The sequence below is a fragment of the Corylus avellana genome, chromosome 9 (genome assembly GCF_965113065.1).
Source record: "Corylus avellana chromosome 9, dhCorAvel1.hap1.2, whole genome shotgun sequence".
NCBI classification, from domain to species: domain Eukaryota; kingdom Viridiplantae; phylum Streptophyta; class Magnoliopsida; order Fagales; family Betulaceae; genus Corylus; species Corylus avellana.
The window spans coordinates 5,972,059-5,989,753 of NC_142498.1; positions in this window are offsets into that span (position 1 = coordinate 5,972,059).

A 17,695-nucleotide genomic window follows, 5' to 3' on the forward strand; every position below is an offset into this window, starting at 1 on the left:
ATTTTATGTAGAGCGGGGTCCACATGGTCGTAATTTGTCTGCACCCATTGGTCCTCTCCAGGCATTGGATAAACAATCTTATCGTATGCTTTTTTATACATTTCAACAGTAAACCAATCATCTACATAATCTCGGGGGTCTGCATTAAAAAACTAGATATTAGAGATTGCATGTGCACATAGGACACGTGTCAAGTCCCACTATCTGTAGCCACAAGCTCTCCTCAACAAATTCACAACATACTGCTTGTTATTGTGTGTGACTTCATATAACCCAGCCCCAGCACATCTGCTATAGCAATGACCAGCAACCTGTTCAATTTCATCCAATTTCGTAATCACTCTTGGACAAAGCGTACCTGACATGGTTCAGATGCCATCCCTCTTTATTTGGTACCTCTTCATCAACTTCTTTCTTATCATTTCTAGCATGGATATGATCGGCAGGTCGCGCACCTTCAGAATATATGCATTGAAGCACTCGCACAAGTTGTTCACAAGTAGATCACATTTGGGGATGTATTGATGATGTAGGACGATATTTACCTTTATTTTCAGTAAAAACGAAAATAAAGAAAATATCAAAAATAATATTGGAGCAGCGCCACTTGATCATAATTTTATCTATTCTTAAACAATGAAAGTACAAAAGGAAAGATTGCCACGATTTTCGCTGATTGTCAATTTTATATTAGGATTTTATTTTATTTTATTAGGACTTTATTTCCTTTCCTTATAGGGTTAGATTTACTATTGTTACTAGGATTATATTTACTTTCCTACTAAGATTAGATTTACTTTCTCTACTAGAAGTAGGTTTACTTTTTTTAAAAGGATTTCTCTTGTATAAATAGGCTAGCTTATTATGTAAAACTGAACTCATTGAATTATTATCAAATTAGAGATTTCTCTCTCAAATACTCTGTGGAGTTTTATTTTTCTTTTAGTCTGCTGGCTTGTTTTCATCTTTTTGGGTAGAAGACGAAGACGCTCCTCCTTGCAGAATCAAAGACGCTGCTCTTTGATTAATTACCTTAGTCTTTCAATACGTCAGTTGGTATCAGAGCAGGCTTTATCCTGATCATGGCCAATCAGCGCAACGGTGACAAACTTCTCAAACATCGCCGCTTGTAGGGGAGAGGCTCTTTCATGAGCCAAATTCATGGGGTATCTGAGCTGCCATTATCCGGATTCGATGGCCAACTTATAGTATAACAACAACTTCTATAACAACACCGTTCGTGAGAGAGATGTTGTTTCGAGATCTGACTACCAGTGATACATCAAGCGATCAGAGGCTACTTTGAGAGTCGTATTCCAAGAGCTTCGGCAGATGGCGCAGATGATGCAACATGAGGTGCGCCAGTTGTGTGAGTTGTTTGAACGCAGGCAGATGCGTGCCCATTGGAATCACAGAGACACCCGGGAATACCGAATGAATATCGATCTCCTTTCATTCGATGGTTATCTTCACATTAAAGATTACCTTGATTGGATAATGGAGGTAGAAAGATTCTTTGAGTACATGTGTATTCTGGAAGAAAAGAAGGTGAAGTTGGTGGCTTATAAGCTCAAAGGTGGAGCATCCGCTTAGTGGGAATGGTTGAAGCTCTCTTGATCCAGGGAAGGGAAAAGACCCGTGACATCTTGGCCCAAGATGAAGCGGTTACTCAATGCCCGATTCCTACCACCAGATGACTATGGGATCTGAAGGGAACCTGTTCGGTATCCTTATGTTGACCGATTCTGTGAGGATGACGTAAGCCACTTTTCTTAAGTCCATAATCATTTTCATAACTCTCCAAATAGGCCCTTCGCCTATGAAGAGAATTTTAACTATGGTGAAGAAGTTGTGGAAGATGTTAAGTTGGTTGAAGAAGTGGAGTTGCCGTCAAAGAAAACATATGTGCAACCACCATCATTGATTCCAACGACTACGTCAATGGAGGAACAACTACCGCCTCCTCCACCACAAGTGCAACCTCTTTCACCAGAGATGCAACCTCCTTCACCACATGTGCAACTCATCACGATGACCGCAAAAATTGGCGATCTTTTGGAAGATAACGGTGAAGTTGAAGATGACTTCCATGAAGATATCGTTGGAGGAATTTTTTGGAAAAGGACGAAAAGGAGAGAACGGGTCTTGGTGAAATCTATGTAGATTTCTCCAACTACATTTCCGCAGAGGAGCTGCATGTGCCATTTCCCAACAAATGATGAGTTTTTTTTCAAGTGGGGGTGTCTGATGTAGGACAATATTTACCTTTATTTTCAGTAAAAACGAAAATAAAGAAAATATCAAAAATAATATTGGAGCAGCGCCGCTTGATCAAAATTTTATCCGTTCTCAAACAATGGAAGTACAAAAGGAAAGATTGCCACGATTCTCACTGACTGTCAATTTTATATTAGGATTTTATTTTATTTTATTAGGACTTTATTTCCTTTCCTTATAGGGTTAGATTACTACTGTTACTAGGATTATGTTTACTTTCCTACTAAGATTAGATTTACTTTCTCTACTAGAAGTAGGTTTACTTTTTCTCCAAGGATTTCTCTTCTATAAATAGGCTAGCTTATTATGTAAAACTGAACTCATTGAATTATTATCAAATCAGAGATTTCTCTCTCAAATACTCTGCGGAGTTTTATTTTTCTTTTAGCCTGCGGGCTTGTTTTCATCTTTTTGGGTAGAAGACGAAGACGCTTCTCCTTGCAGAATCAAAGACGCTGCTCTTTAATTAGTTACCTTAGTCTTCTGCTACGTCAATTGAACCAATCTCTGGACCATGAGCGTGGGTCAATTTTTGCCAAATAGTTGTATGCATCTTCGCTTATAAGCCTCAATTCCTCCATTTCCTTATGGAAATCAACTTTAGTGTATGCTTCAGCAGCAACCCATAACTTCTTCTTCAACATTAAATCACGGTGACCTATGTCTCTATAGTTGGCATACAAATGTCGTAAACAAAACTGGTGGTCACCCCCAGGAAGCACATCGATTTATTGACTTGGCTTTCGCTCGCTCCTCCCCTGTCAACCTAGGCAGCGTATCGCTTGCCCGCTAGCTGGTTGCAGCCCCTACACTCAGTCACAATAATAAATAAATTTGGTTACTTGTTGACGAAAACAAAGAATCACAAATATATATATATATATATAATGAACCTAAAATATGGTTACCTTTTGATGATCAAAAATAAATGTCTATCCTTGTACAGGGGGTGCCAAGATCTGATAACAATGTCTCAAGAAACCATATCCAACTATCTTTGGTTTCTGCCTCAACAATTGCAAGTGCCACTGGGTACAAGTTATTATTGCTATCTCTCGAAATGGCATTATAAGGCCTTTTTAAAAAACAACAATCCAACATAATGATAGGCCTACAACCACCTCGAAAACCTTTTTTCACGGCAGCCAAAGAGAAGTATAACCTATGGAAACATGCTGGATGGTCAGATAAAGGTCTATCTACCTTCATCATCATACAACTACCCCGGTTTGTTTGCCTAATTGTTTCACAATAATCCCGAAACCTACTGTATTGAAGATTAACTTTACCAAGAATCATATCCTTTGTAATTCTTCTAGCCCCCATACATCTGGCAATTATTAACATTAACACCCCACTTGTCTTTGACTTCCCCAAGGATTGCCTTTAAAGGCATGTTAGGTTGTGCTCTAACTTGTCAATAAGTTTGTCGGCAATCCATGCAGATTTGACAATAGAATTCTTATGCTTCATTGTACAAGTGTGTTTCACATTTAATGATCTAATTTCAAATGAGTCATCATCCTTACATTTACGACTGTACACCCTATACCTACAACCTGGATCCCCGCATACCACAATACATTTGGCCGGGCAATTCTTTTTAAACCTTATATCCTTCCCATTTCTTAAATTGCTCTCTCTCGTAGCTTCTCCAAAGACTTCGATTGAGGGAAATTTCTACCCAGTACTCAATTGTGGGTTTTGCATGTCAGTTTGCTGAAACTCTATTCGCCTAGTTACACATGTGGCAAGAGATGAATCCTCAATCTCCTCATCACTTGTGGGAGGGGATACAAGAATGTCACTTCGTGCCATGTCTGAGTTGGCATCATCATCAACCTCATAACCATAGCATTTTCCCCTTCCACTAACTTCTTCAGCATCTTGATTATCACCCTCCTCCACATCATCATTATCCTCATCCTCATCCTCTGACTCATTACCCTCCCCATCACCCTCAACACCACCCTCCTCAACAGTGCCCCTTCCATTGATGTCTCAAGAACGTTGTTTTCTTCATCAAACAAGTCCGGTTCTAACACCTCGTCCTAGTACGGATCATCTCGATCAATCCTACTATGCCCACCATCTTCACCATCACCATCATCATCATCATTATCTTCGTCATATTCCTGATCATTAACCATAAGCTCCTCAAATAAAACAAGATACAACTCAATAATTGATACCCCTACATGCTCTGCAACTATTTCCAACACATCATGGTCTAATGAAATTAATTTCAGACCAGTTTGGATACTAGTACTTGGGTGTTTGTAATACACCAGATCCCCTGATTTGTATCCATACTTTTTAATTATACCCTCAATCTCAAAAAAAGACAACATGTCTGCGTCAAACTTCTCGTCATACACATCTATGTCACCACCCACATATGTGCACATAAACCTCATATTTATTTTACCCCTGTAATGCACCTTGAATACAAACTCATGTATAGTCATCCTAACAATAAAAGAAATAAAGAAAATAAACAAATCAATAAAATATTAACATGCGTTGCGAATAAATAAACACTCAACTTACCACACATATGTATTAAAAATAATTAATTTGAATAAGTTTTCACATGGGACTCATCAATTATTTGTGGTAATATATGTTGTTTATGTTGTTTTCAATATAGCATGCACATGCAGCCAATGAGATTGCTTTGTTTGGCCCCCCAATGGTCATTAATTATGTACACAATATTATACGGGCACATGCAGCTTTCTATGCTTGGTCTATTATATGACATTATTTTATAGGGACCACATAACCCAATTTGATGCCTCAATTCTAGAATATAGCATCCGTAGGCGGACCACCAAAAAAAAAAAAAAAAAAAAAAAAACTATACCCATAGCATATAACATCTGTAGGGGGACCACATAACCCATCAACCCCTATGCGTGAAACCCATCAAACAATAAGCAAACAAGTAGACAATAGGCAGACAATAAACCCATAAACCAGAAACTACAACCACTATGCGTGAAACCAAAATCCCCAATAAAAAAATATACCAAAAAAAAAAAAAAAAAGGGACCCATATCATTTTCCTTCACCATAAAGTCAATTTTCCTTCACCCAAATCAAAACATCAATAAAGAGAACTCCAAAACAACCTAAACCCATCGAGAAAGAGAATTCCACAAACCCTAAAAAATAGAAAAACTCAATTAAATTTAGTAGGTTACCTTCAATGGCCAAAATCTTCAAAGGAAGACGTCTTTTCCCCTCATGATCTATACGTTTTTGTGAGTTTAATCAGATGGGTTTGAAAATTGCAGGTGAGGCATGACGTTGGTCGCATGGCGGTTGGGCTGCTACGTAGAGAAGGGAAGTGGAGAAGAAGACGAACCTGCGTGGGTTGCTGCATGTTTAGGGTATTATGCCGTTTTGGTAAGTGTAAGGGTTTTTGTTTTGTTTTGTTTTGTTTTGTTTTTTTTTTTCAAGCCAAACCACATCGTTTGGGGGGCCTTTTTTAAAATGATTTTTTTTTTCTCAAAAGGGCATTTTAGTAACTTAACTTCAACAAATGACATTGTATTGCATTTTTCGTCCAATTTGACGGTGCTGACTAACGGACTGGCCACTATGCAAAATTTTGGTACATTGTTAGGCTACTTTAGTACCTTTTGAACATTAGGGGGCCAAGTCGCAAACGGTTGTCAGTTTGGAGGACCTTTTTTTATATTTTTCCCTTATTTATTATTATTATTATTTTAGGAAAATTATAGTTTACCCACTCAAAGTTGACAGCGTTTTTCAATTCGAACACCAAAGTTTCAATTTTTGCAATCCACCCCCCAAAGTTTCAAATTTTTGCAATTTGACCAATTGTATCCAAAACTTTCTATATTGCCCATAATTTTTATTTTTTTATTTTTTATAAAAAAATTTTAAAATTTTTTTTGGGGTGGCTGGCCATCTGGCCATTTTTGCACCCCCCAAATTTGTTTCTTTTTTTTTTCATAAAAAATAAAAAAATAATCAGGGGTAGTATGGGAATTTGGGGATAATATTGGTCGAATTGAAAAAAATTGAAACTTTGTTGGGGTGGATTGCAAAAATTAAAACTTTGATGTTCGAATTGAAAAACGTTGTCAACTTTAGGTAAACTGTAATTTTCCCTATTATTTTTTTTATGTTTATACTTTACCACTCCCCCCCCCGCCCCCCCCCCCCCCCCCAAAAAAAAGAAATTTAAGTTTACACTTTACCCCTAGACATTGTCGAACTTTTTGGTTGAAAAGTATCACGTGTCATGCACGCGACTTGGTTTCCGTCCAAAGTGACGTCCAAAATAAACGAATGGGCTTTTTTGTTAACGTCTGGAATTTTGTAGGGGTCAAGTGTCACTTTTTAAACATTGAATGTCAAAACGAAAATGGGTAGATATTTCATGGGGGGTAAAGTGTACTTCACCACCCCCCCCCCCCCCCCCTTTTTTTTTTTGATTGAACCGTTTAAATTAGTTTGATATGTTTTGAATAGTGGGTGTTAGAATATATGGAAAATATATTATACTTTCCATATATTTCATAATTATGCTGATATTGAAATATTCTCTATTTATGGGTTGATTGTAATCATATAATGGGATTGTAATCAAATCAAGGAGATTTGATTACCAAACTTATATTTAGACATTACCCTATAAATAGAGACCTTTGTATTGTAGACAAATTAAGTTAATGAGCACAATGTAGCCCTTAGGGGTATTCCGAGTGGTGGACGTAGGTGTCTAACACCGAACCACCCCATGTTTCTGTGTACAATACAAAGGTCTCTATTTTCCATTATGAAATATATGGAAAATATAATATATTTTCCATATATTCTAATAGTGGGTGTAACTTCAAGAATGGTTTGGAATGGTGTTTTGTATTGTGATTATATGTATAAAACATAGCAGAAAAATTTTAGGAATAACATCAAGAAAACAAAAAAATATTGCAATTTCTTTTGATTTGCATGTTTGAATGGTTTGCCAATTTTTTTTTTTCTTCTAGAAAATCAAGCTGCTATAGATAATTGCTTGTTTGTCTTAATATTAGGCACTACAAAAAAAATTACTATTTTCTGACGTGGCAAACAGTACATGATTTTTGCCACGTCACCATTTTTTGACATGGCAAAAAATGCGACGTCAGAAAATATTTTTCTGACATGCTAAATATTGACATGTCACAAAAAAAATGGGCAGGATTTTGAAATTTTTCCCTCTTCTTATTTTCCCTCAACTTTTTTCCTCTTTTTATTCTTCCCTCTTCATTTATTTTCCCCACACTCTCTCTCTCTCCTCTCTCAATCTCCCTTCTCTCCATGGCAGATCGAAGAAAGCAGAAGAAGGAGAAGAAAATCATCTTCAAGGGCAGCAAGGAGAGCTTTGATTTTTTCTTTCTTCTTTGAAGAAGATTTCTTCTTGGAAGAACTAGATGCAGTGGAAGGGGAAGAAACAGGGGATATTTCCTTTTCTTCTTTTGGGGAGGAGAAAATACTGGGAGTAATCAAGAGTGGGGATTTAGCCGTTAGTGGCAAAGCATGAGCCTTGGAGGCTTGAGACATTTCTTTGACAGAGATGACAATGGAATCAACTAGTGAGCATTTATCCCACCATTTGACAAACCATTGCCGTTGGATCTTGTCTTCTGAAAGGTGATATTGCCATTTCAGAATCCATGGAAGTTTGTATTTTTTGACAAAATGAAGCATAGTTGAAAACTTAGAACCATAAGAATCAACTTTGTAGTTGTTTTTGAATATTTGGAAGGCTTCAACTAGTTGGAGAGGGAGGATATCAGGGAGAAGGCCAAATTGGCTCCACCATTTGGAGAACTAGAGAGGTAGGATACCGCAGAAATTTTTGTCAAAATTGATAAACCAGGAATGATCAAAATTCGAGGTTTGGTAAAGCATAAATTTAAACCGGGCATCGACATAATCATAATAAGTGCATGGGATAGTAAATCCGTTAAGGGATTTTGAGACAGGAGGATGGTTACCCCATTCATTTCCAGTGATAATCCGTTTGAAATAGACACAATGATAAAGTATCTTTTGGGGATTATTCCTGTCAGGAATAGCTTTGAAAGAGACAGAATCAGTTTGTTTTAAGACAACAGAATAATAGGCCAAATTTTTCTGGGGATGTTCAGGGATCCAGTGAAAATTTGGAGGCAAGTAGGGGAGGGCAATATCTCTGGCAGATTTAGAAGAGGAAGAACGATTTAATTCGACAAAGAATAAATTCTGAGAATAAGGGAGAGTCATATAGGCAGATGTTTTATCATACCTAATGAAGGGATTTCTGGACCTATCAGAAAAGGGATCATAAGAGGAGGCAAGTGTACTTGAGTACGACATTTGAGAATCAGGATAGAAGTGAGAAAATCTGTTGGTTATGGCAACAGAAGAAATAGGCAAAGAAGAAGCAAGGGAAGAATTTTAAGGTCAGAGCCTTGGAGTCAACTTTCTCTTTATCCTTTTTGCTGGCCATTGTGGCACTGCAAAAATTGATAAGGAAAGTAATTAGAACCAAAATGGTTAAAATTTTTATAAAATATATGCAAAATAATGTAAAAATTATTTTTTGCAAATCAGAAATAATAATATGCACCATGTGCTGGGGATAGGTATGAACAAAGAATTCTGGGAAAACACAACCGTCAGGGGGGTGTTTAAGCAGGATAAAATTCTGATGGGGATAGGGTCCTTATCCAAATCTAGAATTGGGGACTGCCTAAACTTAATGTCCAACCGATTAATATCAATATCAAATTTAGAAGCAAAATGTACTTGAATATTAACACCAAATTTAACAGTTGAAATTCCAATCTCGTCAACAGAGAATGGGTAAAGCAAAGCAAGAAAAGGCATTCCAAGAATTACCCTTTCGCTCATATTTTTGACAAGAACAGTAGGAATATGAAAATGAATATTATCATAACAGACATAAGCATTATTTAATTCAAAATCAATGTGAAATTTGTTTCCACTTGCACAGTCAAGTTTCTGAGTGTATTTTTCAAAATATTTACTAGGAATAAATCCTTCTTGAATACAATTCAAATCAGAACCAGAATCAATTAAAGCAAAGACATCAAAAGCATAATCAGGGGAAATGGTAATTTTGACTTTTGAATACCATCTGGGAGGAACATTGGTTAAGATTTAAAAGCAAAAGCTTTTGTTGTAAATCTTTGTTTTCAATATTAACCTTTTGCAAGTCAATTTGCAAATTAGCAATATCTTTCTTGATGATACTAATCTCATGCTGCAAATCTGAGATAGTAACTACCTTGGATTTTTGTTTTGAAAATCGTTTCAAGGTATCTTGAAGAGAGATTTTAGTGCCAACAGGTTTTTCAACATTTTTGGTCATGAGTTTCTTAAGTTTTTTAAGATACTCTTCTTTCAAATCAGGATTATCAATTTTTGAAATCAGGGTAAGAAGTAAATCTTCTTGTTCTTCTGATTTGGTCAGAACAGAACAAGTTTTTGGATTGCAGCAAGATTCAGAACAACCAAAATTGACACAATTTGCAGAAATATCAGAGGCAGAGTGATAATCAGAATCAGAGGAAGATAGAAAATCATTATCAGAAGAATAATCAGAAAATGCATTGTTTTGAAAAATTCTAAAGATTTTTTGCTTATCATCGTCATTGATGTTTAAAGCATGAATCTCTTTTTTAATCTTTTTGGGAGGTTTTGGGCACTTGTCAGCATAGTGTCCTATTTCTCCACAATTGAAACATCTATTTTTAGAAAAATATTTTTCAAATTTAGATTCTTTATTCTTTTTAGGAGGTTTGGAAAATTTAGGTTTATTAAATTTTCTTTTCTTATGGCTGTTGTAATATGGAGGGGGTGATTTCATGAAAGTTTTAGATTTCTTCCTTTGCGTTCTGGATGGAGCAATAGGAGGTAATCCAAACTGTTCACAGAAATTTCCCATTTCATATTTAGCTTTCTTGGCATTCTTAAGCTGCTGTCTGATCATCTTTTGATCGATGCACATCTTAATACCAAGTTTTTTTGACAATAGAGAACAAATCTCCATAAGTTAAGTTTTCAAAATCAATAAGACCAGTGTCAGAACTGATCAATTCATCTTTGACTTTATGAGCAAATAATGAAGGCAATCCGTCAATAAACTTTTCTTTTCAATATGGAAGAAAAGTTGTCATGGTTAGACCTGACAACTTGTGTCAATTTTGGTTGTACTGAATCTTGCTACAATCCAAAAACTTGTTCTGTTCTGACCAAATCAGAAGAACAAGAAGATTTACTTTTTACCCTGATTTCAAAAATTGATAATCCTGATTTGAAAGAAGAGTATCTTAAAAAACTTAAGAAACTCATGACAAAAAATGTTGAAAAACCTGTTGGCACTAAAATCTCTCTTCAAGATACTTTGAAATGATTTTCAAAACAAAAATCCAAGGTAGTTACTATCTCAGATTTGCAGCATGAGATTAGTATCATCAAGAAAGATATTGCTAATTTGCAAATTGACTTGCAAAAGGTTAATATTGAAAACAAAGATTTACAACAAAAGCTTTTGCTTTTAAATCTTAACCAATGTTTTCCAGGAAGTGTTTCTGATAACGAAACAACTGAGCATGATGATGAGGCTGAATCCAGTCATAAATCTTTGTCTAATGAAGTTAAGATTGTCAGTATGATCAATAAAATTGTTCCTCCCAGATGGTATTCAAAAGTCAGAATTACCATTTCCCCTGATTATGCTTTTGATGTCTTTGCTTTAATTGATTCTGGTTCTGATTTGAATTGTATTCAAGAATGATTTATTCCTAGTAAATATTTTGAAAAATCTACTCAGAAACATGACTCTACAAGTGGAAACAAATTGCACATTGATTTTGAATTAAATAATGCTTATGTCTGTTATGATAATATTCATTTTCATATCCCTACTGTTCTTGTCAAAAATATGAGCGAAAGGGTAATTCTTGGAATGCCTTTTCTTGCTTTGCTTTACCCATTCTTTGTTGACGAGATTGGAATTTCAACTGTTAAATTTGGTGTTAATATTCAAGTACATTTTGCTTCTAAATTTGATATTGATATTAATCGGTTGGACATTAAGTTTAGGCAGTCCCCAATTCTAGAGTTGGATAAGGACCCTATCCCCATTAGAATTTTATCCTGCTTAAACACCCCCCTGACGGTTGTGTTTTCCCAGAATTCTTTGTTCATACCTATCCCCAGCACATGGTGCATATTATTTTTTCTGATTTGGAAAAAATAATTTTGACATTATTTTGCATATATTTTATAAAAATTTTAACCATTTTGGTTCTAATTACTTTCCTTATGAATTTTTACAGTGCCACAATGGCCAGCAAAAAGGATAAAGAGAAAGTTGACTCCAAGGCTCTGACCTTAAAATTCTTCCCTTGCTACTTCTTTGCCTATTTCTTCTGTTGCCATAACCAACAGATTTTCTCACTTCTATCCTGATTCTCAAATGTCGTACTCAAGTACACTTGCCTCCTCTTATGATCCCTTTTCTGATAGGTCCAGAAATCCCTTCATTAGGTATGATAAAACGTTTGCCTATATGACTCTCCCTTATTCTCAGAATTTATTCTTGGTCGAATTAAATCGTTCTTCCTCTTCTAAATCTGCCGGAGATATTGCCCTCCCCTACTTGTCTCCAAATTTTCACTGGATCCCTGAACATCTCTAGAAAAATTTGGCCTATTATTTTGCTGTCTTAAAACAAACTGATTCTGTCTCTTTCAAAGCTATTCCTGACATGAATAATTCCCAAAAGATACTTTATCATAGTGTCTATTTCAAACGGATTATCACTGGAAAGGAATGGGGTAACCATCCTCCTGTCTCAAAATCCCTTAACGGATTTACTATCCCCTGCACTTATTATGATTATGTCGATGCCTGGTTTAAATTTATGCTTTACCAAACCTCGAATTTTGATCATTCCTGGTTTATCAATTTTGACAAAAATTTTTACGGTATCCTACTTCTCTGGTTCTCCAGATGGTGGAGCCAATTTGGCCTTCTCCCTGATATCCTCCCTCTCCAACTAGTTGAAGCCTTCCAAATAATCAAGAACAACTACAAAGTTGATTCTTATGGTTCTAAGTTTTCAACTATGCTTCATTTTGTCAAAAAATACAAACTTCCATGGATTCTGAAATGGCAATATCACCTTTCAGAAGACAAGATCCAACGGCAATGGTTTGTCAAATGGTGGGATAAATGCTCACTAGTTGATTCCATTGTCGTCTCTGTCAAAGAAATGTCTCAAGCCTCCAAGGCTCATGCTTTGCCACTAACGACTAAATCCCCACTCTTGATTACTCCCAGTATTTTCTCCTCCCCAAAAGAAGAAAAGGAAATATCCCCTGTTTCTTCCCCTTCCACTGCATCTAGTTCTTCCAAGAAGAAATCTTCTTCAAAGAAGAAAGAAAAAATCAAAGCTCTCCTTGCTGCCCTTGAAGATGATTCTGACAACGACGAAGAAGAAGAAAAATCTGCATCGTCCCAGAAGCCCCTTCAAGTTCCCTCCTATTATGAAGACACACAAGACTACTATCCCTACCCAGGAATTGAAGATTTGTGAAACAATGGCCCCATAACGGCCACAGATTTCCCAAGAGTTTCAAAGAAAAAAAACTGCTACCATTCCATTAACGGCTGGTTCTCAGTTCACTGTGCATAACAACAGCAATTCATCTAAAAGATCTTCAACGGATCATTGATTTGAAGTTACTGTGCAAAACACTGTTCATTTTTACTGTTCATTGTCACGGACGACACTGTATAGGATTACTGTTCGGACGCACTATTCACTGTTCAAGTTTTGTCTGCCGACACTACAGTGCCGACAGCAACTATTCCAGATTGGCTACTTTCACTGTTTCAGATTGGCGCCGAACGTGCCTCTACTGTGCACTATTGACCGCATTAACGCGGCATCTGCTTTTCATGATTGCATTTTGTTTTATTTGATGTAATTAGCCTATATAACGGGCTCCCCTCCTCTTTGTATGGCAGAAGCAATTTACCAGAGATCTTCATCTTCTGAAGCACTTTTGCTCTCTAGCCATTCCCCTGTCTTTGTTTCCTCTCCCTCTTTGTCACTTACTTCAGTAAGCACTATCACTTACTTTTATAAGCTTATCTAATCTGTAACGATTTAATCTATAACGATTTCAAGCTTTGTTTATCCTGTTTCTCAACTGCCTTTAATATCATTTCTTTATTTTGATTATACTATTGTCATTACCGCCTCATGGCTGGTTTTATCGCTTTATTTTAAATTATCTCATTGCATGTACGTCACTCTCCCCTACTCCCTACATCTATATGCATACTGCGCTATATATATATAGTGTTCTAACGTGGTGAAACACCACGTCAAAAAATTTTGACGTGGGACACTGCCACGTCAGAACTGTTCTGACGTGGCAGTGCGCCACATCAGAAAAGTTCTGACGTGGTAAATGTCGCCACGTTAGAAAATATTTAATTTTTTAATTTTTAAAATTTGTAACATTTTTCTCCTCTTCTCTTCTCCCTTTCTTTTTCTTCTTCTCTTCTCCTTTTCTTTTTCTTCTCCTTCTTCTGCTTTCTTTGATCTGCCGTGGAGAGAGAGAGGAGAGGAGAGAGAGAGAGTGTGTAGGGAAAATAAATGAGGAGGGAAAAATAAAAAGAGGAAAAAATTGAGGAAAAATAAGAAGAGGAAAAAATTTCAAAAATCCATCCCTTTTTTTTTTTTTTTTTTTTTTTTTTTTTTTCTGACACGCTATTTTTAGTACGTCAGAATAATATTTTCTGACGTGGCATTTTTTGCCATGTCAAAAAATGGTGATGTGGCAAAAATCATGTACTGTTTGCCACGTCATAAAATAGTGAAAGAAGAAACAAAACAAACGAACAATTGTTTTGTTTTGTTTTTGTTTTTGTTTTTGTGTTTTTTTTTTTTTTTTTTTGTTTGAACTTGGTGCACGATTTTAACTTAGTGCACGATGTAAAACACCAAGAAGGAATAATGAATACAAACAGAACAAGATAGGATGATAACAATAAACAAAAGATAAAAACAAAAGGATAGGAAACCTGATTTTAGAGCCTGTGCTCTGATACCAAATGATGCGAACCTCAATCGACTTGCTTTGAGACCCAACAACAATATTGGAATACGGACCCAAGAAAGCTAAAATGCAGATTTTGATAGAAAACCTTGACCCAACGTTTACAAATGAAACGTGAACCAAAGGTATAACGAAACAACCCCGACCCAACGTTTATAAATGAAACGCGAACCGAAGGTATAAAGTTTGAACGCCACAAGGAAGAATCCTTGATAAGTTCACAAGTTCTCTGAAGAACTAATAGAAGAAGCAAACCTCACTTTTGTATTTTCATTCATGATCCTCTCATTACAATGAGTGCATGCTATTTATAGAGCATGGCTGAAAATAAGAGTACCTGCCTGGTATGGAAAGGAAATTAAATTGGTTTACAACATTGGAAACTAAATAAAGTAAAAAAGGGCTAACTAATAAAAGCCTAAAATTAAGGTTGATTTAAGTCAATCAACCAATTAATTGGCATGTAATTTGGCAAGTGAATCATCCAATTAATTGGTATATAATTTGATAGTCAATCAGCCATAATCAACCATTAATCCATGCCATTGCTAAGGAAATTTTGTGCAATCTGCTCCATGAATAGCTTGGATCAAATTTATTATGCCTTCATCTCCCTTTGGGCCAAGCTTGGAATGCCCCATTTTAGAATCAACCCAAATCTCTTGAATCAGCCCATTAAGTGCTTCTTTGCTTTGAGACCCAACAACAATATTGGAATACGGACCCAAGAAAGCTAAAATGCAGATTTTGATAGAAAACCTTGACCCAACGTTTATAAATGAAACGCGAACCAAAGGTATAAAGTAACAACCATCGACCCAACGTTTATAAATGAAACGTGAACCGAAGGTATATAAGTTTGAACGCCACAAGGAAGAATCCTTGATAAGTTCACAAGTTCTTTGAAGAACCAAAAGAAGGCGCAAGCCTCACATTTTTTTTTTAATTTTCATTCATGATCCTCTCATTACAATGAGTGCATGCTATTTATAGAGCATGGCTGAAAATAAGAGTACCTGCCTAGTATGGAAAGGAAATTAAATTGGTTTACAACATTGGAAACTAAATAAAGTAAAAAAGGGCTAACTAATAAAAGCCTAAAATTAAGGTTGATTTAAGTCAATCAACCAATTAATTGGCATGTAATTTGGCAAGTGAATCATCCAATTAATTGGTATATAATTTGATAGTCAATCAGCCATAATCAACCATTAATCCATGCCATTGCTAAGGAAATTTTGTGCAATCTGCTCCATGAATAGCTTGGATCAAATTTATTATGCCTTCATCTCCCTTTGGGCCAAGCTTGGAATGCCCCATTTTAGAATCAGCCCAAATCTCTTGAATCAGCCCATTAAGTGCTTCTTTGATTTCTTGCATCTTGCTCTATTAATAGGCCCAACTGGAACATTCAATGGATTCTTTAATGGTGCTTGTTGATTCTCATCAGAGAGAGTGTAGGGAAAATAAATGAGGAGGGAAAAATAAGAAGAGGAAAAAATTTCAAAAATCCATCCCTTTTTTTTTTTTTTTTTTTTTTTTTTTTTTTCTGACACGTTATTTTTAGTACGTCAGAATAATATTTTCTGACGTGGCATTTTTTGCCACGTCAAAAAATGGTGATGTGGCAAAAATCATGTACTGTTTGCCACGTCATAAAATAGTGATTTTTTTGTAATGACTCTTCATCTTCATTTATCATACCCACGTTATTTTTTAAAAAGCACTCTCATAAAAAAGTTGTTGGTTGTTAGTGTCAAAGACCGATGGAAAAATAACAATGGCCTTAAGCCCACTAACCAGGGAAAGACCTGCACAAGAAATGGAGAAAGAGGGTTCAAGAGAGTTATTGGAAGTCTATTAGTGAGTTCGCCCAGACGTCCTAGTTAGTGAAAGTTGGAGAAGAAGGGAGAATCTGGGAAGATATCTTTCTATAGTGCTATGCCTCTCCTTTTGTACCATGTGGGGGAATGATTTCTCTCTCATCAAGGACGTCAATCGTACGAACTTCGCACGAATCTCGGACCGTTATTACGCTTGTTTGTCTTCTTGTGTGACCTGGAGAGGGAGGGACCGCGTGTGTGGGACCTTCGCTAGACAACCTTAGGAGGGGGAGAAGGTGACCGGTCGGAGGTGCATTGACTTGTCTAGGCTTTGGGCTTGCCATTATGGGTGGCCTTCCTTTCTGATCATCTCCCGGGCCTTGGGGGAGGTCTTAGGCCGGTTGACCTGGTCCCTCCAGGGTTTCTCTATTCCCTTGGTTGGACCGAGTGGTTGGACTAGGGAAATTTCCTTCGTTAAGCATTCTGACTGGGATGGGTGTGGGCAGCCATGGGCCTTGGGCCTGCCTAGGCTCTGGGCCGGCCACTATGGGTGGCCTTTCCTTCGGATCATCTCTCGGGCCTTAGGGGAGGTCTTGGACCAGTTGACCTGGTCCCTCCATTGGTGAAGTTTTAGTTTTATCTTGCTTAAGCTCAATTTGGTATTTAAGCTCATGCTATGTTTCTTGGTCTTTCAAGGTTCTTCCTAGATAGATTGTTTGTATAATACTCTATTGACTAGTTTTATGTAAAAAGTATAAGTGAGTTATAAAAGGATCTGGATCCCTTGGAATTCCCAGGGGATTCCAGATTCTGGAATTACAGAATCTTGACCATCCATTTTAATCTAAAGGTCAAAATCCTATCACGTGTCCCACTCAAATAAAATAATTAAATAATATTTAAACTTTAAAAGGAAATTATAAAAGAAAATAATAAATTAATAAAATTAAAATAATAAATTAATTGGGGTTTGCCGGCCACCCATTCTGGCCTGGGGGGTGGCAGGAGCCACCCCCGAAGGCCCCCAGGCCCTTGGGGGTGGCCGATCCACCCCCAAGGGCTAAACCCAAAATAACAAAAATTTGGATTTGGCCCTTGGGGGAAGCCACCCCCAAGGTCCAAACCCAAAAAAAATTAAAAAAAAAAAAAAAAAAAAAAATTGAGTTTGGCCCTTGGGGTGGCCGAACCACCTCCAAAGGCCATGGGGGTGGCCGCCAACCGGCCTTTGGGGGTGGCCGGGAGCCACCCCCATGGAAAAAATGGGGTGGCCGGCCACCCCATATGGCAAGAATGGGGTGGCCGGCCACCCCAATTAATTTATTATTTTCTTTTCTAATTTCTCTTTAAAGTTTAAATATTATTTTATTTGAGTGGGACACGTGGTATGATCTTGGCCTTTAGATTAAAATTGATGGTCAAGATCCTATAATT